This window comes from Bos indicus x Bos taurus, chromosome 29 (assembly GCF_003369695.1).
Source record: "Bos indicus x Bos taurus breed Angus x Brahman F1 hybrid chromosome 29, Bos_hybrid_MaternalHap_v2.0, whole genome shotgun sequence".
NCBI classification, from domain to species: domain Eukaryota; kingdom Metazoa; phylum Chordata; class Mammalia; order Artiodactyla; family Bovidae; genus Bos; species Bos indicus x Bos taurus.
In genome coordinates, this window is record NC_040104.1 from 49,925,947 (window position 1) to 49,952,480 (window position 26,534).

Consider the following 26,534-nt stretch of genomic DNA (forward strand, 5'->3'; position numbering starts at 1 on the left):
TCCATCTCAACAGTCACTGATTCACCTGGATGCATGAGGCACTGTCCTGGCAGTGAACATGGAATCACGAACAACACAAAGTTCCAGCTCTGATGGAACACACATTCCAGGAAAGGCAGACAGACGAGAGACAAATCAATACACAGCATGTCGAGGAGTGAAGTGCTGTGAAGAAAGACAAAGCAGCAGAAGGTGACAGCAGACGGCACACCGTAACACTAACAGCGTTACAGGGGCCTGTATCTGATTAGACAGCAGAGGCCTCAAGGAGAGGCGGGAGTGAGACTTGAGCAGAACCAGGGCAGGAGGGCCTGAACAGACGGCACCTTTGCAGCACCACAATGTGGGCCCACGGGCACCTGATGGCCGGTGAGCGAGAGGAGGAGTAGAGAAGGCCAGAAGATCCCACCAAAGCGGACACTACAGGCCCACAGCGAGGTCTCCAAGCCTGTTGTCTGTACTTCACTGCAGGCCCTGACCACTGACAAAGTCCAAATATCCTGCAAAAGGCATCAGTAAACCAGGATGCTGTGTAGAATCTACCCAGTGGCAACACTGCCCAGTCCCCCGGGTGGCATCCAGCACCCCTGACGTGGTGACAGAAAGAGCCCACATGCTCTCATGCTCACAGCTTCTCATCTCGGCCAGCTTTATTCACACACAGATAAGAAAGCCTGTCTGAGCCCCTTAGTCAAAATCAGGTGTCCTTTTGCCTACGTCTACACCTTTAAAATAGCCCTTCTTTGCTCCACTCTTTTTCCTTTTTAAAGAGTTCATCACTTTTGTCCACCTCCCCTACCAGAAGAAGTTCAGTAAGCATTTAGAGAATGGTCTAAACCTGTTCCTCTTACTAATGTCACCCAAGGCAGAAGTTTGGGGAGTTTTTGGATGCCTTCCCTTCCCCCAATTCCTTGTATCAAATTATCCCCCAAGACCTATGTTAGGGAAATTAAAATGGAGGAAGTCTTGTTCAGGCTTCAAAGCAGGAGAGCAGGCCTCTGACCTGCCTGGACACTGCCCAGATTCCCTGCCTGCTTGCAAACACAGCAAGTCAGGCAACACTTCAGATAAGAAAGGGAGTGGGTCTTGGAATTTTTGAGTCTCTGGAGGTCTGGCCAGTCCCCCAGGGTCTAACGAAATCCTATGACTCACAAACGGAAATGATCATTGTAAAATGGTTACAGTGTAAAGCCAGAGCTGAGTTTTTGCCTGCAAACTGATGATGACATCAGTTTGAAGCCTGTGATTTACAAGCAGGAGCCCACAAAACTGCAATTTGAAATGTCACCCACGGGATGACACACCACCTAGGAACCCTTTCCCAATTGCTGACCCCAGATTGCTGTTAATGAAGGCCTTTCCAGCACTGCTGAAGTCTGGATATAGGTGGGCCCAATTTGGTGATGTTTATGCTGCTATTTCTATTGTTTCTATTTCTTTTCTTTTAAGGGATGCATATTGGAATTAGGTCAAATAATCTTCTACAAAAACTGAAATTGTTTATGTATGTAACGAGTGGTTTCTTTTGTTAATGAATCCTTTGAACCTAAAAGGAAAGTAAAACTTTTGGCAAAACAGACCTACTAATCCCTTTTCCTAAACATCTCTCAACACATTCTCCTGCTCCATCCCCACTACCAGTAGGTCAGGCCCTTGTCTGGTTCATGCAGATTTTTGCAACAGCCTAACCTGTGTTTCCCTGCCTTGCCTTGCTACTTTCTCAAGCCCTAAGTAGTACAAACATTACTAAATTTCTCTAAAATCACTGCCCATGGATGGGTGTGGACCCCCTCCACACACTTTCCCCTTCTGAGCAAAACATATGCAGTAGTAGTTGTGAAGAATCACTACAGAAGCAAATGCAGGAGATGTACACATTTAAGATATGGATGACTCATTCCCTGGTGGCTCAGACAGTCAAGACTCTGCCTGCAAGGCACATCACCCAGTTTGATCCCTTGGTCGGGAAGATGTCCTGGAGAAGGGAATGGCTATCCACTCTAGTATTCTTGCCTAGAGAATTCCATGGACAGAGGAGCCTGGCAGGCAACAGGGCATGGAATTGCAAAAAGTCGGACATGGCTGAGCAACCAACTAACACTTTCACTTTTTCACACGGATGACTCGTTTAAGTCGCATGCATGTGTTAAAGTCTATGGCATCACCGACTCAACGGGCATGAGTTTGAGTAAACTCCAGGAGTTGGTGATGGACAGGGAGGCCTGGCATGCTGCAGTCCATGGGGTCACAAAGAGTTGGACATGACTGAGCAACTTAACCGAACTGAACTGTTGGAAACTGATAAGCCAAAACACATTCCTAGCGTAAACGGGCACCACTTCACATTTTAAGGTAAACAATCAACCAACTAACAATGAGAAAGCCAAGCTATCAGTGATTGATAATTAAACATCTAGATTTCTACCAATTAAAAAATGTCACAAATTCAAGATGCTGGCAATAGTACACTCTTATTACAGTGTTGTTTGCAAAAATCTATGGGAAATTCTACAGCTTGTGTAAGTTCATGCTCTATGGGAACCTGAAACGCATGACTGCTCACATGGTGAGGAACTAGACTCCAAGTGAAGGACGAGACAGACTCATCCAGAAACTCCAGCAGGTAGGACAGTCATCCCTCAGGACCTGCAGGGGGTTGGTTCCAGAACCCCCGTCTTCAATGTGCACCCAAGTCCCTGGTATAAAATGGCATAGTATTTGCATGTAAACTATGGCACAGCCTCCCATATACTTTAAATCATCTTAGATTCCTTGTAATACCTAACATAATGTAAATGATATGTAATTAGTTGTTGTATGTGACAAATTCAACTTTTGCTTTTTGGAACTTTCTGGAATTTTTTTTTCTCAAATATTTTTGATCCAAGGCTGATTAGAGTTACCAGTGGAGAACCTAAGGACATGGAGGTCAGACTGCAACTTAACACCAATCACATTTCAGGTAGCTTTTAATGACATCCTTGTGATCACAAGTAGATAGCCTGCAGTCATACCTTCAACTTGGAAGTCTGTGGAATTCTGAGACCCACACCCTTAGGAACCACTGAAAGAAACTGCATGTCTGAATCAGATCACTGCCATTCAGGAGAAGCCTTTTAAGTAAAGACCCAGACTATAGAACCCCTACTGTAAAATCAAGCCTCCAGGATCTCCCTTGTGTAAAGCCCCATGGGGACATTCTGTAGAATGACCTAACCCTTGCCCACCTTTCAGCCCCCAGCCCAGTCCATGCCTCTAACCACCGTGGCTATTCATCCTCCTTGAGCCCCCTGGGCATGCCACCCCTTGCTGACCTCCCAGGCCTCCACTCATGCAGTTATCTGAAATACCCTCATACACCTCTTTTCTCCCAGCCACCCTTCCAGTTGGCAAATTCCTCCTTCAAGACCCAGCTCAAGGGTCACACACTCCTGAAAGCATTTCATGACTCCCCAATCCCTGAGGTGAGTGGGGGGCTCATCTCTGTGCTCCCATGACATCTGGGGACAAACTGCACCCCAGCGATCACCACGCTGCACTAAGAGCCCTCGTCTGCTATTCCCATTATGTTATAATCTTTGCTTGCAGCTCATCACAGTATTCATCCAACTGGTACTAGAAAAAATTCCAAACTCAGGGTCACAGAAAAGTTGTCCTAATTTGAGGTCAAAGTGCACCACAAATAAAGCTGGAATTTCAGTAATTCCCATTACCTTGATTGAAAGGCTCAAGGAGAATGCAGAGTGTCAATGGGGTCAGGCAGAACCCACTTCTCAGGTGGCTACACACACACACACACACACACACACACACAAGCAAAGTTCAAAGGTGAAAGGGAAGAAAGCAAGGAGGCATCATAATAGGAGAAATGTGTATAAAAAGAAAAGCTGTGCACTGGTATTTTGTCTGTCTCTTTTTTTCCCTTGTAGAAAGTCAGTCTTTTCTTTTACTGGCCTGGAACCAAGTTTCATTCATGATTTCCTGAGCTAAAACGTTGTGCACATTTTTATGTGAAAATATTTGGGGGAGGAGCACTTGGAGAATAGCACCATATTAGGTTTTAGAATTTTTGTTAACTACATATTGATTATTTACTTATCAAGGCTTCAAATGAAATAGTGGTCCACCTCTGTGTTCTAAGCGTTGATAGGGCTGATATGCTGGGGTTTGAGGAACAAAGCACTCACCGTCTCCCAGAACTCTGTATCCACCCTAAGTGTACCTTAGCCAGCCAGCAGGTATTTTATTGCACTAGGAAAAGCAGAGTCACTTCGATCTGCTCAGGAAGTCAAAAGTGAAAGGGCAAAGCATCTCACGAGCTACTTCAATGCAACGCGAACAATGCTGTGGCGTCTCCAGCCAGGCCCAGGGCCCAGACTTCGCAGTCCCCTCCACGGGCCCTGCTAGGTGCCTGGGCTCCATCCCAGTGTGGGATGAGGTCACTGAAGCTTTGAGAAAGAAGTGAATGATGAGACAAGCATTGCTAAAGATCCCCTGGCTCCAACATGGTGAGCAAAATGGTAGAAAAGTAGAAGCAGGGCAACCAGTTCAAGGGCCTTTGCAGTGACCCAGGCAAACAACGACGTCACCAACCTGGGAAACACACGAAGAAAGGTAGCAGATGAATTCAAGACCTGCTTCGGAAGCACCACTCGGACTCGGCAATTTGGAGGAAGAGAAAAGTAAGGGATAACAGATGACTCCCCAGTTCCTGGACTGAGAAAGTGAGCTAACAGTTGTGCTCTTTAATGAGATGGGGGGAAGGGAAGGCTGGAAAGGGGCTGTGGCAGAAGGGGACCAAGAGTTAAAATTGGGACCACTTAAGCTGGAGGGGCCCATGAGACAGCCGAGTTCACTAACTCCTATCTAAGGTATACGCAGAGGAGAGAACAAGATGGTGAGGAGTAGGTGACGTGGAGTACATCTCTCTCCACGGATGCATCAGGAACACACCTTCAGACACAGAAGTGCGTGCAGAACACCAGCTGAGAGTGGACAGGAGGACCTGACCAGCAGAAAGAATATGTAGACCCACGCAAAACTCAGTAGGACGAAGGAACCAGGGGAAAAACAGGAGTGTTAGTAGGACTGGACCTGCCCTCGGCAGGTGGAGGAACTGAAGCAGGGGTCAATCCCCACATCGGGGCAACTGTCTGAGTCAGAGGAGAAACATTTAAGGCTGAGAGTGAAACAGCTGACCTGTGGCAGCCCTAAGTGGAATGAGAATCAGACAGTCCTTGCCACAGGCATGCACACCCTGGACAAGGAGGCAGGTCCCCTAGAAGGCGCAGCAGCTGGGAGCTGGAGTTTAGGGATCGTGGAGCAATCCCAGGGAGAGGGCTGCTGTTGACTGCAGACAGACAGATCAGGGCATGTGAGGGAGGAAATCGTGGTGGGAAATGCAGGTGGAGGAAAGCCAGGCACCATGGAAGCAAGGTGGTACTGCTGAGTACGCATAGGGACTGGAGCCATCACCATGGCCTCTCTCCCCACACACCAGCATCTGTAGGAGAACAATAGAGAGGCTGGCCCATCAAACGTCTGATACACTGAACTACAGGGTAGGATCCCTCTCAGGGTGCCCCTTTAAATGACTGATGCACTGATCCTCAGAGTAGGACCCCAGGCAGGGGGCCCCTCTATGTGTCTGATGCACTAAACAACAGAAAAGGACCCCAGTCAAGGAAGCCTTCTAAGTGCTTGAATGGCTGGAGCTATGGATAAAGAGATATAAGAGGCTGGAAAAAAGACTCTGATAGGGCCATAACTCCTACAGCAGAGGCAATCCGTGTCCCTGCACACTTGATGCCACCAGAGTCCCCACAAGCCAAGCAGCTGCACCACCTTCATGCTCAACCCTCACTGGGGCAGAGCTGCCAGAGGCAAAAGAAGTCTTTCGTATATGCGTGCAGGGTCACATCAGTCATGTCCAATGCTTTGCAGCCCTGTGGACTGTGGCCTGCCAGGCTTCTCTGTCAGGGGGTTCTCCAGGCAAGAACACTGGAGCGTACTGTCCGATACTGGTCACCATACCCTTCTAGAGCAATGTATTTCCTGCTGCCCTAGCCGCCAACACCCCTGAGTACCTGGTGCTGCCACAACCCCTCTCTGTGTCTATGGAATACATAAAAGCCATTGAGAGCTCCCACAAAAGAAAACGCACTAGTTCTGATAGCTGTGGACACTGGAGGCAAGAACACACAGGAGTAGGGCCAGATTAGACTCTGAGCTGCCCACACAGCAGGTCCAGAGATCAGCAGAGTGCTGGAGGGCATCATAGGGAGGTGAGGTGGGCTGTGACTCCCAGCGAGGGAAAGAACTCTGACAGCAGTGACTCAAGAAAAACACTTATTATTCTTATGTTTTGACTTGTTCTATAGATTATTTTGGATTTTTTTCCTTTTTTTTCCCTCCTCTGCTGTAGTTGTCAATTTTATTGGCACTATGAAATCTAATTAAGCTTTTGAGCTTTTTTTTCCTAAGTCACATTTTTTATCTTTGGTATAAACCTCTGCCTTTACATTGGGCTTTTGTGGTTCTGTGGAGTTATCCTTTTTTTTTTTTTTCAATATTCTTCCTTTTTCCCCACTTTTGTTAATTTTTAATTTTTTAAACCTATTTTATTTTTTCTACATTTATTCCTTTGTTTGCTTTTCCTAATGTTCTTTACCCCTTGGAGTTAATCTTTAATGTATATAAATCTTATTTATCTACCTCTGTTTAACTTTGCATATCTATTCTTTTTTTCTTTTCTTTCTTTCCATTCCTCTCAACAAATTTGTTAGTTTTGTTTTTATCACTTTATTTCCCACATGGCACCTTGCTTCAGTTTTGTTTTCCAGTTTGTGCTTTAGTTAGTTTTGTTCTTAACTCATAAATATAATTTTTTATTTTATTTGTTCACCAGGTCAATCTATTGTACTTTATTTTTGATAGACTGTTTTGATTTGTTGATGGGTGTCTATGTATATGTGTATATTCCATTATTTTAATTATTGTTCCCTGATTTTGTAACTGCCATTTCCCCAGGGTTCATCTTTGGTTTCTTGTTTTAGGGTATTTGTTTTAATCTCACTTAATGCCATAACAAACCACTTGTAGAATCTTTGTTCCTGACCAGAGATCAAGCCCTGAGCCTTTGAGTGGGAGCACTGACTCCAAGATCCTAGATTACCAGAGAGCTAACCCTAGGGAGTATCAAATACTGAGAACTCACACAAAGGAAACCACTTGCATACAAGACCTGGCATCACCCACCCACCAGTAGCACCCTGTGCAGGACGCCTCATCTAAACAACAAAACAAAAATACAAACCCAGTCATCAGCAGAAAAGTACCACCTCACTCAGCCTTGCCCATCAGAGGAAAAACAAACAAACAAAAAAACTCAGCACAAATCTCACCTCATACAAAGCTTACACAAATCACTGGACCAACCTTAGGAGGGCAGAAACCAAAAAGAAGAAAGAATTCAACCCTGAAGCCTGGGAAAAGGAGACCTCAAATGCAGTAAGTTAAAAAAAGAAAGAATAAACAATGAAAAGGCAAAGAAGTACTACACAAATGAAGGAACACACTAGAAAAATAGCCGTCCAAATAAATGAAGAGGAAATAGGCGAACTACCTGAAAAAGAATTCAAAATAATGACAATAAAGATGATCAAAAACCTGGAAAATAAAATGGAGAAAGTACAACAATCAATTAACAAAGACATAAAAGAATTAAAGAAGAAACATACCGAGACAAACACCACAATTACTGAAATTAAAAATACTCTAGAAGGACTCCATGGCGGGATATCTGAAGCAGAAGAACGAATCAGTGAGCTGGAAGATAAAATGGTGGGAATAACTTCTGAAGAGCAGAATAAAGTAAAAAGAATGAAAAGAACTAAGGACAGTCTCTCAGACCTCTGAAACAGTATCAAATGAACCAACATTCAAATTATAGGGGTCCCAGAAGAAGAAGAGAAAAAGAAAGGGTATGAGAAAATTTTTGAAGAGATTACAGTTGAAAATTTCCCCAACATGGAAAAGGAAATAGTCAATCAAGTCCAAGAGGCACAGAGTCCCATACAGGATAAGCCCAAGGAGAAACATGATCAAGATACATGCTAATCAAACTAACAGACTAAACACAAAGAAAGAATATTAAAAGCAGCAAGGGAGATGCAACAAGTAACATACAAGGGACACCCTATATGCTTAACAGCTGATCTTTCAGCAGAAACTGTGCAGGCCAGAAGGGAATGGCAGGAAATATTTAAAGTACTGAAAGGGAAAAGTCTACAACCAAGATTACTGTACCTGGTAAGGATCTCATTCGAAATTAATGAAGAAATAAAAAGCTTCTCAGACAAGCAAGTTAGCAGAATTCAGTACTACCAAACCAGGTTTACAACAAATGTTAAAGGGAATTATATAGTCAATAAATACAACAGAAGAAAAAAGATCTACAAAATCAATCCCGAACAATTAAGAAAATGGCAAGAGAAAAAAAAAAAATATATATATATATATATATATATCAATAATTACTTTAAATGTAAATGGATTAAATGCTCCAACCAAAAGACAAAGACTGGCTGAAGGGATACAAAAACAAGACCCATATATACGCTGTCTACAAGAAACCCACTTCAGACCTCAAGACACATATAGACTGTAAGTGAGAGGATGGAAAAATATATTCCATGCAAATAGGAAGTAAAAGAAAGCTTGAGTAGCAATCCTCATATCAGAAAAAATAGACCTTAAAATAAAGAATATTACAAAAAATAAGGAAGGACACTCATAATGATCAAGGGATAAATCCAAGAGGAAGACATAACAATTGTAAATATCTATGCACCCAAAAAAGGAGCACCTCAATACATAAGTCAAACACTAACAGACATAAAAGGAGAAATTGACAGTAACACAAAAAAAGTAGGAGACTTTAGTAGGAGACACCGTGAGACCCCGCTCACACCAATGGACAGATCATTGAAACGGAAAATTAATAAGGAAACACAAGTCTTAAATGATATATTAGATGAGGTGGATCTCACTGATATCTTTAGGACATTCCATCAAAATGCAGAATACACCTTCTTCAAAGTGCACATGGATAATAGGGCACAAGTGCACTATTCTTCAGGATAGACCACATCTTGGATCACAAATCAAACCTCAGTGAATTGAAGAAAACTGAAATTGTATCAGGCATCTTCTCCAACCACAATGCTATGAGACTAGATGTAAACTACAAGAAAAACCTGTAAGATACAGAAACACATGGCGATTAAACACACGTTCCTAAATAACTAACAGGTTACTGAAGAAATCAAAAGGGAAATAAAAAAATTTCTAGAAACAAATGACAATGAAAACATGACAACTCGAAAACTATGGGATGCAGCAAAAGCAGTTCAAAGAGGGAAGTTTATAGCAAATCAATCCTACCTCAAGAAATAAGAAAAACATCAAATAGACAACCTAACTTTACACCTAAAACAAATGGAAAAAGAACAACAACAAAAAAAAAACCCCAAAATTAGTAGAAGGAAAGAAATCATAAAGATCCAAGCAGAAATTAATTAAAAAGAAATGAAAGAAATACTAAAGATTAATAAATAAACAAAATTGACAAGCCTTTAGCCAGACTCATCAAGAAAAAAAGAAGAATCAATTCAACAAAATTAGAAATGAAAAGGAGAAGTTACAACAGACAATGCCAAAATAAAAAGGATTATAATAGACTATTATGAATGACTATATGGCAATAAATGGATAACCTGGAAGAAAAGGACAGATTCTTAGAAAAATTCAATCTTCTAAGACTGAACCAGGAAGAAACAGAAATCATGAACAACCCAATTACAAGCACTGAAATTGAAGCTGTGATCAAAAATCTCCCCGAAAACAAAAGCCCACGACCAAATGGCTTCACAGGAGAATTCTATCAAACATTTAGAGAAGAGCTAATGCCTATCCTTCTAAAACTCTTTCAAAAAACTGCAGAGGAAGAACACTTCCAAATTCATTCTACAAGGCCACCATCAGCCTGACACCAAAATGAGACAGAGACAACACAAAAAAAGAAAACTACGGGCCAATATCACTGATAAACATAGATGCAAAAATCCTCAACAAAATTTTAGCAAACAGAATTCAGCAACATATCAAAAAGCTGATACACCATGATCAAGTTGGGTTTATTCCAGGGATGCAAGGATTCTTCAATATATGGAAATCAATCAATGTGATATACCATATTAACAAATTGAAAGATAAAAACCATATGATCATCTCAATAGATGCAGAAAAAGCCTTTGACAAAATTCAGCACCCATTTATGATTAAAACTCTTCAAAAAATGGGCATAGAAGGAACCTACCTCAACATAGTAAAGGTCATATTTAATAAGCCTACAGCAAACATTATTCTCAATGGTGAAAAACTGAAAGCATTACCCCTAAGATCAGGAACAAGACAAGGGTGTCCACTTTCACCACTGTGATTCAACATAGTTCTGGAATTCCTAGCTAAAGCAATCAGAGAAGAAAAAGAAATAAAAGGAATCCAGATCAGAAAAGAAGTAAAGCTCTCACTGTTTGCAGATCACATATACTGTACACAGAAAACCCTAAAGATACTATCAAAAAATTATTAGAACTAATCAGTAAATTTAGTAAAGTTGCAGGATACAAAATCAATACACGGAAATAACTTCCATTTCTGTATATAACAATGAAAAATCAGTAAGAGAAATTAAGGAATCAATCCCATTCACCATTGCAACAAAAAAAATTAAATATCTAGGAACAAACTTACCTAAGAAGACAAAAGAACTGTACCCAGAAAATTATAAGACACTAATGAAAGAAATCAAAGATGACATAAACAATGGAGAGATATTCCATGTTCCTGGGTAGAAAGAAACAATATTTTGAAAATGATTATACTACCAGACACAATCTACAGATTCAGTGCGATCCCTATGAAATTACCAAGGGCATTTTTCACAGAACTAGAACAAAAAATTTTACAATTCATATGGAAACACAAAAGACCCCAAATAGCCAAAGCCATCTTGAGAAAGAAGAATGGAGCTGGAGAAATCAACCTTCCTGACTTCAGATTATAGTACAAAGCTATAGTCATCAAGACAGTATGGTACTGGCACAAAAAGAGAAACACAGACCAATGAATAAGATAGAAAGCCCAGAAATAACCCCATGCACCTATGGGTACCTTATGTTTGATAAAGGAGGTAAGAATATGCAATGGGGCAAAGACAGCCTCTTCAATAAATGGTGCTGGGAAAACTGGACAGCCGCATGTAAAAGAATGAAATTAGAACACTTCATAACATCATACACAAAGATAAACTCAAAATGGATTAAAGACCTAAATGTAAGACCCGAAACTAAAACTCTTAGAGGAAAACATAGGCAGGGCACTCAATGACATAAATCAAAGCAAGATCCTCTATGACCCACATCCTAGAGTAGCAGAAATAAAAATAAAAGTAAACAAGTGGGACCTGATTAAACTTAAAAGCTTTTGCACAGCAAAGGACACTATAGGCAAGGCGAAAAGACGACTTTCAGAATGGGAGAAAACAATAGCAAATGAAACAACTGACAAAGGATTAATCTCCAAAACATGCAAGCAGTTCATACGCCTCCATACCAGAAAAACAAACAATCAAAAAATGGGTAAAAGACCTAAACAGACATTTCTCCAAAGATGACATACAGATGGCTAACAGATACATGAAAAGATGTTCAATATCACTCATTATTAGAAAAATGCAAATCAAAACTACAATGAGATATCACCTCATACCACACAACAAACGTACATCTAGTCAAAGCTATGGTTTTTCCAGTGGTCATGTATGGATATGAGAGCCGGACTATAAAGAAAGCTGAGCACCAAAGAAATGATGCTTTTGAACTGTGGTGTTGGAGAAGACTCTTGAGAGTCCCTTGGACTGCAAGGCAATCAAACCAGTCAATCGTAAAGGAAATCAGACCTGCCTATTCACTGGAAGGACTGATGTTGAAGCTGAAACTCCAATACTTTGGCCATCTGATGCGTAGAACTAACTCATTTGAAAAGACCCTGATGCTGGGAAAGATTGAAGGCAGGAGAAGGGGACGACAGAGGATAAGATGGTTGGATGGCATCACCAACACAATGGACATGAGTTTGAGTAAACTCCAGGGGTTGGTGATGGACAGGGAGGCCTGGTGTGCTGCAGTCCGTGGGGTTGCAAAGAGTCAGACATGACTGAGTGACTGAACTGAACTGATCACCTCACACTGGTCAGAGTGACCATCAGCAAAAAGTGTGCTGCTGCTGCTGCTGCTAAGTCGCATCAGTCGTGTCCAACTCTGTGCGACCCCATAGACGGCAGCCCACCAGGTTCCTCTGTCCCTGGGATTCTCCAGGCAAGAACACTGGAGTGGGTTTGCATGAAAGTGAAAGTAAAGTCTCAGTCGTGTCCGACTCTTAACGACCCCATGGACTACAGCCTACCAGGCTCCTCCGTCCACGGGATTTTCCAGGTAAGAGTACTGGAATGGGTCGCCAGTGCCTTCTCCTCAAAAAGTCTACAAACAATAAATGCTGGAGAGGGTGTGGCGGAAAGGGAACATTCTTGCATTGTTGGTGGGAATGTAAATTAATATAGCCACTATGGAAGACAGTATGGAAATTCCTTAAAAATCTAGGAGCAAAACCACCATATGACCCAGCAATCCCAATCCTAGGCATATACCCTGAGGAAACCAAAATTGAAAAAGACACATGTATCCCATTGTTCATTGCAGCACTGTTTACAATAGCTAGAACATGGAAGCAACCTAGATGTCCACTGACAGATGAATGCATAAAGAGGTTGTGGTACACATATACAATAGAATATTACTCAGCCATGAAAAGGAATGCATTTGAGTCCATTCTGGTGAGGTGGATGAACCTAGAACCTATTATACAGAGTGAAGTGAGTCAGAAAGAAAAGAAAGAAATATATTGTAACACATATATATGGAATCTAGAAAAATGGTACTGAAGAATTTATTTGCAGGGCAGGAAAGGAGAAACAGACATAGAGAATAGAATTATGCACATGGGGAGAGGGTGAGATACATGGAAAGAGTAACATGGAAACTTCCATTACCATATGTAAGATAGATAGCCAATGAGAATTTGCTGTATGTCTCAGGGAACTCAAACAAGGGCTCTATATCAACCTAGAGGGGTGGGATGGGGAGGGATTGGGAGTTTCAAAAGGGAGGGGATATATGTATACCTACGGTTGAGGTTTGACAGAAAACAGCAAAATTCTGTAAAGCAATTATCCTTCAATTAAAAAATAAATAATTTTTTTTAAAAAAAGATACAAAAAGAGAGTGAAGCACAGAGGATGGAGTAATGGAAGCCTGGGGCAGATTTCACAAATGATTATTCGTGCCCTTCTCTCAGGGTGCTCATATGTCCACCTCTGTGCCAGCTCAAGGTGGGGTGCACCTCACGGGGAGCTCATGTGGCCAAACCAGCCAGGACACGTGCAAGCTGCTTCTAAGATGACCTTCAGTAAAGCAGACGCCAGCTTTGTGGCTAAGAAAACAGTCCTGTTAATGATAAAATGGGCTTTGCATCACAGCACAATGTGAAGTAGAGCGTATGTGTGTGTGTGTGTGTGTGCGCGCGCACGTGCATGCTAAGTCACTTCAGTCCTGTCCAACTCTTTGTGACATCATGGACTGTAGCCCACCAGGCTCCTCTGTCCGTGGGATTCTCCAAGCAAGAATACTGGAGTGGGTTGCCATGCCCTCTTCCAGGGGATTTTCCTGACACAGGGATCAAACCCAGGTCTCCCACATTGCAGGCAAATTCTTTACCATCTGAGCCTCCAGGGAAGCCCGAAGTGAAGTATACAGCCTGGTATTTTTTTCAATTACAGTCATCGTAACAGGTGTGCTGATTTCCTGACACTGACATTTTCAAGGCGTCCAGGCAGAAGGGTCTCAGCATCTCGCTCACCCTGTGTCCTGACAGTTACATCACTGGGGATACTGCCCTGTTTGGGGGATTCCAAATAGAACCTGCCCAGGGAAACATCAATCGAAGGTGGTACAGCTGCAGAAGAAGGTCTCACAAGAAAAAGCCCAGAGTAGATGGCCTGTTTTAGGGAAACAATGACTCTGTATTTGGCCTGTTTTAGGGAAACAGTGACTCTGAGATCACATCCTGCTCTGGAGTTAATATGCCTTCTTTGGGACCAGCACCTGGTTTCCTATCAGGATAGATCTATTTTTCCAGTTTTGCCACCAAAGGACAAATCAAAAGGCCATTCGACATTCTGTTTTCCAATTAAAGTTGAGCCATTTCTTAAAAAAAAAAAAAAACACATTTAACTAAATAATCACACACGGCAATAAAGCACTGTGCTCTGCCTCCTTGATGCATGGCCACATTTGCAGTTGTTTAGAGGGGAGGCAGGAAGATCATTAGAGACAGCCAGATTAGGCTGCCCCAATCCCTGTTAGCGTCTTCCTGTGCTCCCAGAGTAAGACAGCACAGTATTCATGTAAACTAACTCAATTTCCTGCATTTAAATAAGCCTGAACAAAAAATAAAACTCATGAGACTGACTGGAAGCTCTCAGGAAGAAGAGATCTACTTTTTTTAAGAAAGTGGCCTGGCTGGGGGTAGAGTCAACACCAGGATCAGACCGGGCTGGGGGTAGAGGCAACACCAGCATCAGACAGCATCTCTGGTCAACAGGTCAAGGCTCCCTCCCGAGAGGACACTGACATGGGTGAAAAGGGCCCCCTGGCTTTGTGACAGAAGCGGCTTCCAAGGAGAACTAGCAAGATGGTGCCAGGGAGAGAAAAACCAGACGCTGTTCACACTGGCAATGGCCCACATGGAATATCTAGTACTCTGAGTTTCCAGGAACGGGAAGTTACCATTTGCCCCTGCCTATTTCCTAGGATTGGTGGGAGAAGGAACTCTGGTGGTGTGCACAGAAGCACTTTCTGAAAGGGGAAGAACTCAGCAAATGTAGCAGACAACTGCTGGTTACTGTCAGGTAGGAAAGGCTGGAATGAGTCCTCTTAAGAGGATTGTGACCAACAAAACAGATAAAATAAATAAGGAACATCTTTGGGATATTCAGCAGATTCAGTAAAATCAGGTAAGAAAAGGAATCTACTGACAATAATTTATAGCAAAAAAAAAAAAAGGTTAGGAGCAGGGAGGTGGGCTCAGATGCAACTCTGTTGATTAAGGCAGTCTGGAGGATCATATGGATGAATAGATGGATGGGTGGGTGAGTAGAGGAGGGGTCTGCCATCCAGCAGACAAGAGGGCGACAGACACAGCATGACCAAACCCCACCTCGTGCAATCCCATTCAACACCACCCACAGCAAGGCAGAGTGGGGTGGGGAGCCAGCTTCCAAGGTCACTGGTTCCCTGACCTGCCCATCACCTCCCTTCCCCTCAAGCTTCTGAATCACAGCTCAATGTGGAACCAAAGTGCCCATGAAAAATAAAAACTAGATATGAAAGCTTTGCTTCACTTCCCCAACAGCCAAAACACAAAAAGCAACTAGAGATTAAAAATCTCTGATGAATGCTCAAAGAATAAAATCGATTTATAGCACAGGCCCTGTATAGTGGAATGGTGGAGGTACGTAGGAATCCACACACGAGGTGACCGCTGCTCATCCAATCAGCGTTCATGGAGGCATCTTCTACGTCTGAGGCACAGTTCAGATGCATCTTACGGAAGCGACTGGGGGAAACACGCCAACAGGTAACTATAATCCAGTATGGAAGTGCTACAGTGGGGTGAGGGTCACAGAAAGCAGCCCCCACATCCCACAGGGCTGTGGGAGGACGGAGAGGAGGGGCAGACAGTGCCCCCTGGGATACAGGTCAGTAAGAACGCAGTACAGTGAGGGTTCAAAGGCAGGAGAAACCACACCAGCCAGAGGCGAAAGCCCTCGTTTCCAAGGCGGCCGCCACTGGTGAAGGTAACCTAGGGCGTGGCCAGGCAGAGGAAGGTAAAATGCTACACACAGGGCTGGGTATGTCTGAGAAACAACAGGGACCCTCCAAACCTGGGTTTCCCTCTTAAGACGACTTTAGCAGACACGAACTTGCTTCTATTTACCTTTTCTTCAACTTCCAAGAACTGCTGGCTTCAGTAGTTTCAGCAAACTGACTTCCAGGAAAGGTGATTTGGATTATTCCTGTTGAGAAATCAGAAGAAGAGGTATAATAGGCTTGGTTGGTTTGCTTTCTGCAGGCCTCCTGTGACACCTCCACCAAGTCCCCGCTGAGAGGGCGGTTGCGTGGCTCCCCCAGCTGCTCCGCACCAGCACTCCTCACATCGGGCAGGACCCAGGAGCCTGCCTCTCCAGCCCCCAGCATGGTCAGGCTGTTCCCTGCACTCCTGAGGTTCCTGCAACAGACCCTCTGCTGACTTACACTGGAAAGAGAGCATTTCTTTTCCTTGCAACCAAAAGTTACTTATTTAAAACTACAAGATCCAGGGTTAGGACTAAAAAACACACACACACACACACACACAAGCAGAGGGTGATGAAATAAAGACTTCTGAAACGAAGGAAAAATAAAAGAGAGACAGTGACCTGGGCCTCTCCACTACCGTCCCATAATATCTGAGAGGATAGGAAGAGAGAGAGGTGGGAAACCCAGAGAGGAGAACCAGCAAATAAGCCATAAAATCTCAGCGGTATTCAATACTAAGACGGAGACCCAGATACTGGGGAGAGAGGGCTCCTAATATGGGTATTACCCATAAGAAAATAAAAAAGAATTTCAATGAAAATATAAACATGAGAAACTCTGAAAGTGTCTACAGCACATGAGGAATAATTGAGTAACCATATAATGCCTATCAATACTACAATGAGAAGTGAAATAACCTAAAGGTAAGTCTTGATTTACTAAGCTGGCCTTTTTTTGGTCTTAATAAACATTTTATTTACTCATGGTTGGTGGGTCAGCAATTAGTGCTGGGCTCAGTGGGGTGGTTTTTTTTCTGTTCTTGCCTGGTTTACTCGTGGCTACAGGCATCTGTGGTTCAGCTGAGCCAGATGGTAGACCAGATGACTCAGTTCACATACTAGTAGCCAGTACTAGCTGTTTGTGCTATTTTTAGAGTCTATTTTAGTAAACATGAACATTTGTTTCGCTAAGCTCTTGAAACATTTATGCCCACTATCCCCTTGACCTAATTTTCCATTGGTTCCTCAGTAGATCAACCATGAAATCACCTACTGTAGGGCTTCAAGACTCTAAACCCTTCTAATCCCTCTATTAGGGGGTAAGATTTTCATGAAGTTTAAAGATAACGGCTATGAAAGTGAGGGCTAAGAGGCAGGGCTAGAAGGTAGATGGTGTTTCAGGGGGTCTGAATGCCAAGTTAAATTGCATGCAAACTTAGTCACTCAGTCATGTCTAACTCTTTGCAACCCCATGAACTGTAACCCACCAGACTCCCCTGTCCATGGGATTTCCCAGGCAAGATTACTGGAGTGAGTTTCCAATTCTTACTCTAGGGGGTCTTCCTGACCCAAGGATCAAACCGGCATCTCCTGCACTGGCAGGCACATTCTTTACCACAGTACCACTTGGGAAGCCCCAAGTTAAGTTGGATGAACTTTATTCAAGCAGCGTAAGAGTCAAGATGACTACAGGCTAATCCCATTCTCTGAGAGAATAATTAGCACTCTGAAAAAGTAGAATGTTAAAACTGGGCTATGGAGGGAAAGTACAACCCAAAGCACAAAGACGAAAGCAGTCAGCTGGAAACTAAGTGGACAGTAGCCGTGAACTTTACCCTTGACAGGGTACTTTGCCTGCTGCTGTTGGCTCATTAGCTGCAGCGAGGGCTTCATGAGCATCTCCTGGCTTCTGGGTCTTCTAGGCAGCTCGGAGCTCCAGGGGTTCAATGGAGCACCAGCGTTCACTCTGTGGGGTACAGAACAGCGACAGGGACACCAGGTGGCATGCAAAGCAGGCTGAAGGGCAGCGATCCTGTCTGCTCACCCCAGACCTGGCGCCCAGGAGGCCGGCGTCCATCCCCATCTGCCCGTTCTGAACAGCAGAGGCACCTGCTCTAATCTCAGCCCCACCTTCTCCTCTCTGGGCTTGTTTCCTTGTCCACAAAACCAGGGAGGGAGACAGGACTCATGGCCCTCAGAGGGTGGTCTGCAGACCAGACCTCTCTGCTGCTGGTTCACAACAAGCCAAGTACAGAAATTAAGAGCAGTTCAAAAGCTTTTAGTGCTTATGACACTGCTACACAGCCAAGCACATGATCAGGGGGACTGTCTTGCTGAACAGAGCACAGACTTTTGTATGAGTTTCCTGCAAATGCATAAAAAAAAATTACCACAAACTGAGCAGCATAGCACAACAGAAATTTATTCTCTCACAGTTCTAGGGGCCAGAAGCCTGAAATCAAGGTGTTACAGCCATATCCCCTCCAGACTCTAGAGGAGAGTCCGTTCCTTGCCTCTTTCAGCTGCTGGTGACTGCTGGCATTCCTAGGCTCGTGGCCACATCACTCTTTCATTTCAGTGCCTTCTCGTGTGTGCACGTGTGTAAAATCACTCTCTTCCTCTCTAAGGACACCTGTGGTCACATTTAGGGCCCACCTAGATATAACCTAATATTCCCAGGTGTTGCAGTGGTAAAGAACTCATCTGCCAAAGCAGGAGACACAAGAGACACAGGTTCAATTCCTGGGTCAGGAAGATCCTCTGGAAAAGGAAATAGAAACCCACTCCAGTACTCTTGCTTGGAAAATTCCACTGACAGAGAACCCTGGTGGGCTACAGTCCATTGGGTTGCAAAGAATCAGACATGACTGAGCACACAGTCACACACCCAGATAACCCAAGATGTGTGTGTGTGTGTGTGTGCGTGTGTGTGCGCGCGTGCTCAGTCATGTCTAACTCTGCAACCCCATGAACTGGTTCAGATACTGTGGAATTCGTGTGCGACCAGTTGTTACATAGTGCGCACGGTACACTCATACCAGTTCACAACTGGAAGAGAAAACCACTGCCCTGCCTTTTGCTCTGCTGGGACCCTGGCTCCTCCGCTACAGCCCAGGAGCCCAGGTGAGATCAGCCTGGAACCACCAGGAAAGGAAAGGAGGCTGACAGGAGGCCGGGGCATGGGGGCAGGTCCCCCACCAGCAGGCAGTGCAGGGGCCACTCCTCTCTACCCTCCTCCTGCCCTCAAACGGCTTTAGCTGTAAAGGGATTAAATTCATCACCTGTTGCTGCTGCTGTTGTTCAAGGGTACCTCCCTCACCCCATCAATGCTCAGAATAGTCAATGTTCAAGTTTGAGAACAGAAACAAAACTGTTTGATTAGAATCCTTGTGGCTGTAGCACTGTCCTACTACTAACATTTGCTCCCCAGCAACATCCTGCCCTATAACTTTTAAAACACCCAGATCCAGGCTTCATAACAGGATGGAAGAGGCACCTGGAAATCTGACAAAGCAAGGGTTTCATTTCTCATTAGAAGCTTGCTTGCCTTGCAGGAGCATTCCTTGTCAAAGAAACTACAATTCTGAGTCCTTTTCCATGTCACATTTCAGCCTTAAAGGGCAGACCATGTCAAAATACCTGAGGATGTTTAAATGACAACACTCAATCCAGGTATGGCCATAGCAAAGTGGCTACTCTCATCATTCAACTAGGAGTATGAAAGGCAAAATCTTTCTGGAAGTAATTTGGCAAATTCTTATTAAATGGTTTAAAACTATATACACCCTCTGATACTATAATTCCATTTTCAGAATTCTACCCTAGGAAATGAATCTGAAATGGGGACAAAACTTAATGCTCAAAGGTATCCATGGCAATGTTTTACATGAGATTAAAAAAAAACTGGAAATAAAGTTAATAGTCAATGAAAGAAAATGACTAGACAAATTACGATAGGTTTGTGAATAAAGTTTTATGTAGCCATGAAAAGGACATCTTACAGAGAATTTCTAATAAAAATACCAACTACAATAGCAACAGCTAATCTTTACATGGGTCAAACACTGTCCTAAGCTTACCAGGTGCTTTAGAAATACTAACCCTCTTAATCCTCAAGTTGCTAAGGTTATTATTCCCGCTTTACAGATCAGTAAATGGAGGCACCAATACTTAAGACACTTGCTCAAGATCACCCCGCTAGTAAGAGACCACACGGGGTTTTAAGCCCACCCAGTCTGGCTCAAAAGTCTATGCTCTTAAATCCTCTGACAGTCTGAATAATGGTCCCCAAATATAACAGGTTCTAAGTCTGGAACCTGTAAATGCTACCTTGGGTAGAAATGGCACCTCTTGCCGGTGAAGAATCTTAAGATGGAGAGACATCCTTGATCATCAGGTGGGCCCTAGATGCCCTCCCAAATGCTCTCACAAGAGAGGCAGAGGGAGATTTCTCACACACACACACACACACACACACACAGGAAAGGCAGATGAAAACAGAGGCAGACGTTGGAGAGAGGGGGCCACACGCTGGGAACGCCAGCAGACACCAGAAACTGAGGGTCGAGGGGTGCCCTCCCTCGAAGAGCCTCCAGGGGGCGCACCCACCTCAGGCCCGGCTCAGACTTCTGGCCCCCAGAACTGAAGGAATCCATTTCCATGGTCTTAAGCCATCCAGTTTGTGGAAATCTGCAGCCAGAGGAAACTAACACAAATTCCCATGCTGTAGTGCTCTCAATGCAAGATAAAATATGCTAAATGGGAAAAGGGGAAATCAAAATTTATACACAATGATCTTAATTATGCATATAAAATGCATGCAAATACAACAAAACGTTTTGTAGTGATTATCTCTGAATACTAGAAATTATGGGTAATTTTCAGCATTATGTCTTTTGATATTTTTCCAAATTTCTACAATTAATGTGAATTTCTTTTACAAAGAAATGAAAAAAAACTTTTTTAATTAGCAACTCATGATACTTCTGCAACTCTAACTCAATCAAAAAAATGAAAAAAAAAAAAAAAAAAAAATCAAGAAAACTCCCTGAGGATTTTCCTAATTTGGTCTCAGAGCAACACCTGAAGAAACCAATCACCCGGGTGCATTTCATCTCCTAAGAGACTCTAGCCGACCTTCGGCCTCTCTAAAGCCTACCAGTTTTCAGACTCTGGCAGGACCATGACGTGGCTAAAGAAGTTTCAGGCTTGGAAAGAAGAGGACAGTCTGAGTGGGTGCATGATTTCCTATCTATCCATCCACACGAGGTGGTGGGGAGGGGGGAGCACTGGGAGAAGTCCAGACATTCCCAGAGCCCAAGCAGCCCAAACTGGCATGGGCCACACGCCAAGAACCAAGAGGACTGGTTACTAAACATGGAATGTTTGCCTTCTCTGTGGGTGACTTCACAGAGCAAAACATCACACTAAACACGCGCTTAATCTTACTGAAGTCCGGACTCCAAGCCCATTCTGTTGCAAAACCCTCCTGCTATCATCTGTCCAGGAAGTCAGAGGACCAAAGGCCAATTTCACTGTATCAACATCATATCCTTTGATTAAATACTTTCATATCAAGAGTGTGTTAACATCTTCTCCCAAGGTATGGTCAGAACTGGATCAACACAGAAAGGAGGGCGTGCTTCATGTTTTGTTTTGCATGGCAGAGAAGGTTGAAGAGTCACTGGTTCCCTACAACACAGGCCAGGTCAGAGCTGAGGGGCGTGAAAAGCAGGTACATGGCTTTATTCAGCCCACCCTGTTATGGTGGAGCAAGCTCAGGCACGGGGTTGATGGGATCACAGTGTGGAGTTTATCCTTAGTCTCTGAGCACTCTTATTCACTGACTGTTCAGCCAATCAACATACACGAAGCTACTACATGCCAGGCTCTAAGAGGAAGTTGGCTCACATTTCTAAAGGCCCAGTCTCCAACATGCCATCCCCTCCAATGACACGGCCAGGTGAGGCCCCATCATTACGGAGCCTCTTCATCAGCCTTCTGGATCCCAAGAACGCCAGCAGCAGCAAAATGCAGACAGGGAAGCCTGAACAGGCCCGGTGGAGGTTTGAGAAGGAGAAAAACAAAAAGCAAATGCTTTAGCACTATGGACCATCCGCCCTCTGTCTCTGCAGGTTCTACATCCACGGATTCAACCAACTGCAGATGGAAAATATTAGAAAAAAGAAATTTCAAAAATGTCCCAAAAAGTAAAACAAATTTGCCACATACTGGCAACTATTTACATAGCATTTACATTGTATTTATGACTATCTGGGCTTCCCTGATGGCTCAGATGGTAAAGAATCCACCTGCAGTGCAAGAGACCTGGGTTCAATCCCTGGGTTGGGAAGATCCCCTGGAGGAGGGCATAGCAACCCACTCCAGTATTCTTGCCTGGAGAACTCCATGGACAGAGGAGCCTGGCGAGCCACAGTCCATGAGGTCACAAAGAGTCGGACATGACTGAGCAACCAAGCACACATATGACTATTTACACAGGATCTACAGAAGATTTCGAGTATACGGGAAGGTGCTATAAATAATCTATAGATTTAAAGTATACGGGAAGACGTACACAGGTTTTATGCAAATACTAAGTCATTTTATGCAAGAAACTTGAGCATCTGGGGATTCTGGTATCTGCAAGAGTCCTGAGACCAATCTCCCAGGGGTACCAAGAGATAACTGTACCTTCCAACACACCATCAACATAACATTTGTAATTTGCAGGGATCAGTTGATGATAATTGAATCTCCCACTTGACCATCTACTCCACACAGTAGTGTATTAATATTTTCTCAAAGTATTTTTTCTTTTTGCTAGCCATTGAATGCCTAAATCTACCAGTGTCTAGCCTTAAGAAGTACTAAATACAAGGTATAAATTAACGCATGAATAAACATGTGTAATCAATTTACTAATCTGTAAAAACTCAAAAAGGCAGTTTACACAATTATCTCCTAAAGAAAATTCCAAGGAACCTAATCCTGTGAGACATGCCAAGAAAAGTTTCATGTGTTATTCAACTGGTGAGAAATAGTACATTCTGTAGCCTCCCATCCCACTTAAAAATTCACAGTGCACATCATACAATGAAGAATACATGAAAGCCTTCAATTAAACACATTTTGAACTTCCCAAATCAACTTAACCACAGATGCCCTTTCATGCTTAATTAATACTTGCTGATATAAGAGAACCAACATTCTAAGAAAACCCTGGGAAAACAGTAACCCAATTCTTTGTTGGTTCAAAAAACATTTATTAAGCCCTGGAAACAAAAATAATATAAGGGTGATGAAGACAGGCAACATTAAACAAGTTAATATTTAATAGGAATGATACTTGGTGCTATCACCACCTAAGATAAATGTGAAACCTGGCTCACGGCCTACTGTCTACTGGAAGAGACCCATGAACACGTGATGAGTAGAACCAATATTAACTGAAGTGACAGACATGCACATATAGCTACATACACGTATATATGTATAAGTGTGTGTATTTGCACACACTCATAGGAAGGGAGAAGGTTTTCCAGGCAGATGAGAAGCAAGAGTGTCCAACGTGCAGAGGTTTTGTGCACACATTGGTCTTATCCAGTGGTTTTCAAAATATGGTCCAAGACCCTCTCTGGGGGTGCTGCCAGGTCAAAACTATCTTCACTTGTGTGACATTTGCACTGATGGTGCAAACACAATGGTGGGGAAAATGGCTGGAGCCTTGGCCAGTAATAAGGCAGTGGCATCTGACTGTGATAGCCGTCACTGTAATCTCCACCACCACACTCTCACAGTTTAAAAAAAAAAAAAAGATCAATTTCATCTAAGAATATACTAAAGGAAGCATTAAAAGTTATTAATTCCACTAAATATTAACCTTGAGTACGTATCTTTTTACTATCCCGTGACAAAACGAGAAGCACACACAGCACTTCTGCTACAAGCCCAAGTGTGGTGGTTCTTGGCAGGAAAAAGCACTCATACAACGGAGCGGCAAGCCGAACTGGCCACTCTTCCACTGAATGCCATTTAACTTGAAAGAATGACTGACAGAAAAGCTACAGTGACTCAGATCTGGGTGTTTTCAGAATGAATAAAGGGAGCTTGTTAGTTCAAGGAAAACTGACAGTATTTGTTACTAAAGAAAAATTTGAGCTTTCAAGCAAAAATTAAAATTTGGAAAAACTCTATTGGCCACTATGAGCTCTAGAGTCTTTCAATACTTTAAGGCTTTTCAGAGGAGAGCGGTAGTGACAGCAACTAATGTGATGTTATCCAAATGACTCACGCATGATGCTGCAAAATGCATAAAAGATCTTTTCAAATGCAAGACAGACCAAAAGATTTTAATGTAACAGAATATGAGAAACTCTTTGATATAAGATTTCAGATTCTATGCTGCAACAAACCTTGAAGAAACTACCACTTGTCAAGCTCTGATATAGTTTCAAAGACTATCCACAATTAACTGAATAGGTTGTTAAAACATTCCTCCCTTTTCCAACTATATCCAGGTAAGGCTGTATTTTCTTCATACATAAAACACAACAGGGCTTCCGTGGTGGCTTAGTGGAGAGAAATCCACCTGCCAATGCAGGAGACACGGGTTGGATCCCCGATCTGGGAGGATCCCACGTGCTGCAGAGCAACAAAGCCCAAGCACCACAGCGGCCGAGCCTGCGCCCCAGAGGGCCGGAACCTCCGCTTCCGGGCCATGCGCCCTGCAGCCTGTGCTCGGCAACAGGAGAGACCACCGCAATGAGCAGCCTGTGCGCTGCAACGAAGTGAGGCCCCCGCAACTAGAGAAAAGCCACAGAGCAATGAAGACCCAGCACAGCCAAAAATTAATTTTTCTAATTTTTAAAACACACACACACACAACATACTACAACAGAATGAAGGTAAACCATTGATGAGAGTCCAGCTGTCTCCCATTAAGGCAGGCAATAAAGTTATCTGGAAAGAAGCAAAACAATGTTGCCCTTCATTTCCTGCTTTGGAAACAGTTATTTTTCATTAAGAGTGTTATCTGTATTATGTAATGGGTTTATTACTGCTATATTTAAGCTAATTTAAATAAACACTTCAAAATCTTTTCAACTTCAATTTCTAATATTATAAGTACTGCTAGAGATAACCCACATAACTGAAAGCTCTTTGGGGATCTCACTAGCTTTTAAGAGTTTTAAAAGGGGTCCTGAAATGAAAAGTTAGAGAGCCGCTGGTTGTGGGGGGAGGGGAGGGGACGGTGAAGAGGCGGCCGGAGGGCCCGCAGTGGCCCCCACTGTGGTGAGGGCTCAGGGCTGATCTGACAAGAGCCAGCAGGAGTGGGGAGCACCAAGAGGATGCAACAGACGTGCCTGCCAAAGAAAGAGCAAGGACACCATAGAGCTGACCCCTACTCGATGAACATACAATTCTAAACGCCAGTCAGTCTGATGGGAAGGCAGACTGCAGGACACTGAAGGTCCATTACTACAATCTAAAAAACATGAAATACAAATTCCTATAAAAGAGGAGGAACAGAAAAGTATTAAAATTTAACAACAGAAGGGAAAGAAGCAAGGTCACGCAAAATAGACATGCAACCAACTAGAATTCTGCAAAGTGAAGGAAATCATCAGTAACAGTACAGGGCTTTAAAGATCTAAAGATACCAAAATCAAGGTGCACTTTGGGCAAGGCTGAAAAGTAAAAATAAATGAGCAGTAAAGAGCAGTAAGCCGTAGCAGTAAAGAGGGGAAATGAATGCAGCCCAGAGAAGACAGACAGAAGTCTTCCCAACTCAAAAGCTGGGAGGAAATCAGCTCCTATTTCCAGATCGTGGGCTCCATCCACTCCAGGGTGGGGCGGGGGCTGGGGAGCTGCTGGGGGAGCAGGCACGAAGCACTCAACAAGGAAGGAGACTCCTGCAGAGTCCAGCACAGGCAGAGGCCAGGGATCCTTAACTGGACGACCAGAGTCTCGCCCAGGAAAAGATGGATCACGCCAGTCAAAAACCCAGACCACCAGACAAGACAACTGTTAGAAGTTGCTCTCAAGGAGCTTATAATCATTATTTTCTAAATCAAAAACAAAAATCAAGGAACTTTCCAGGCAGTCCAGTGAAGTCCAGTAATTAAGACTCCGGGGGCACAAGTTTGGTTTCTGGCTGGGGAAGATCCTGCAGTGCTGCAAACAAAAAAGACAACAAGAAGAAAACCTAAACCCCACAAACATCCATAGGCTAGCTGTAAGGAAAATGCGAACGGCATGCTCTGAGAACAGAAGAGGTTGGCAAGTTTCTCAAACTTCCTGGGCCTCAGTTTTCTCTTCTGCCAGGTGGGGAGTTCTGTTCTCTCAAAGCCTCCGAGATGAGGAGGTCAGCAGGATCAGGCTTCACAGGCCCTGTGACCACACAGACTGAGCACCCTCCCAAAAGTGCTGGACCCTGCGACAGAGACCAGGAGCATCCAGGCTGCAAGGATGGAGGTCGGATGGGGGGAGAGGACAA

At 43.6% G+C, this 26,534-nt stretch overlaps 1 protein-coding gene across 8 annotated transcripts in view; it reads right to left on the minus strand.

Annotated features, from left to right (window-relative positions):
• SMCO4 (single-pass membrane protein with coiled-coil domains 4) overlaps nucleotides 1-26,534 on the minus strand; it is a 75,016-nt gene that overhangs the window by 17,152 nt on the left and 31,330 nt on the right. For 6 of the 8 annotated variants that reach the window (XR_003509355.1, XR_003509353.1, XR_003509354.1 and 3 more), the window contains one exon: nucleotides 16,177-16,255. The exons of 1 other annotated variant lie outside the window; for it this stretch is intronic. The gene's annotated coding sequence lies outside the window, so the exon portion shown is untranslated. Of the gene's footprint in view, nucleotides 1-16,176; nucleotides 16,256-20,644; nucleotides 20,791-26,534 lie in introns of all 8 variants that reach the window. One more of the 8 variants, XM_027531809.1, reaches the window with a different exon arrangement.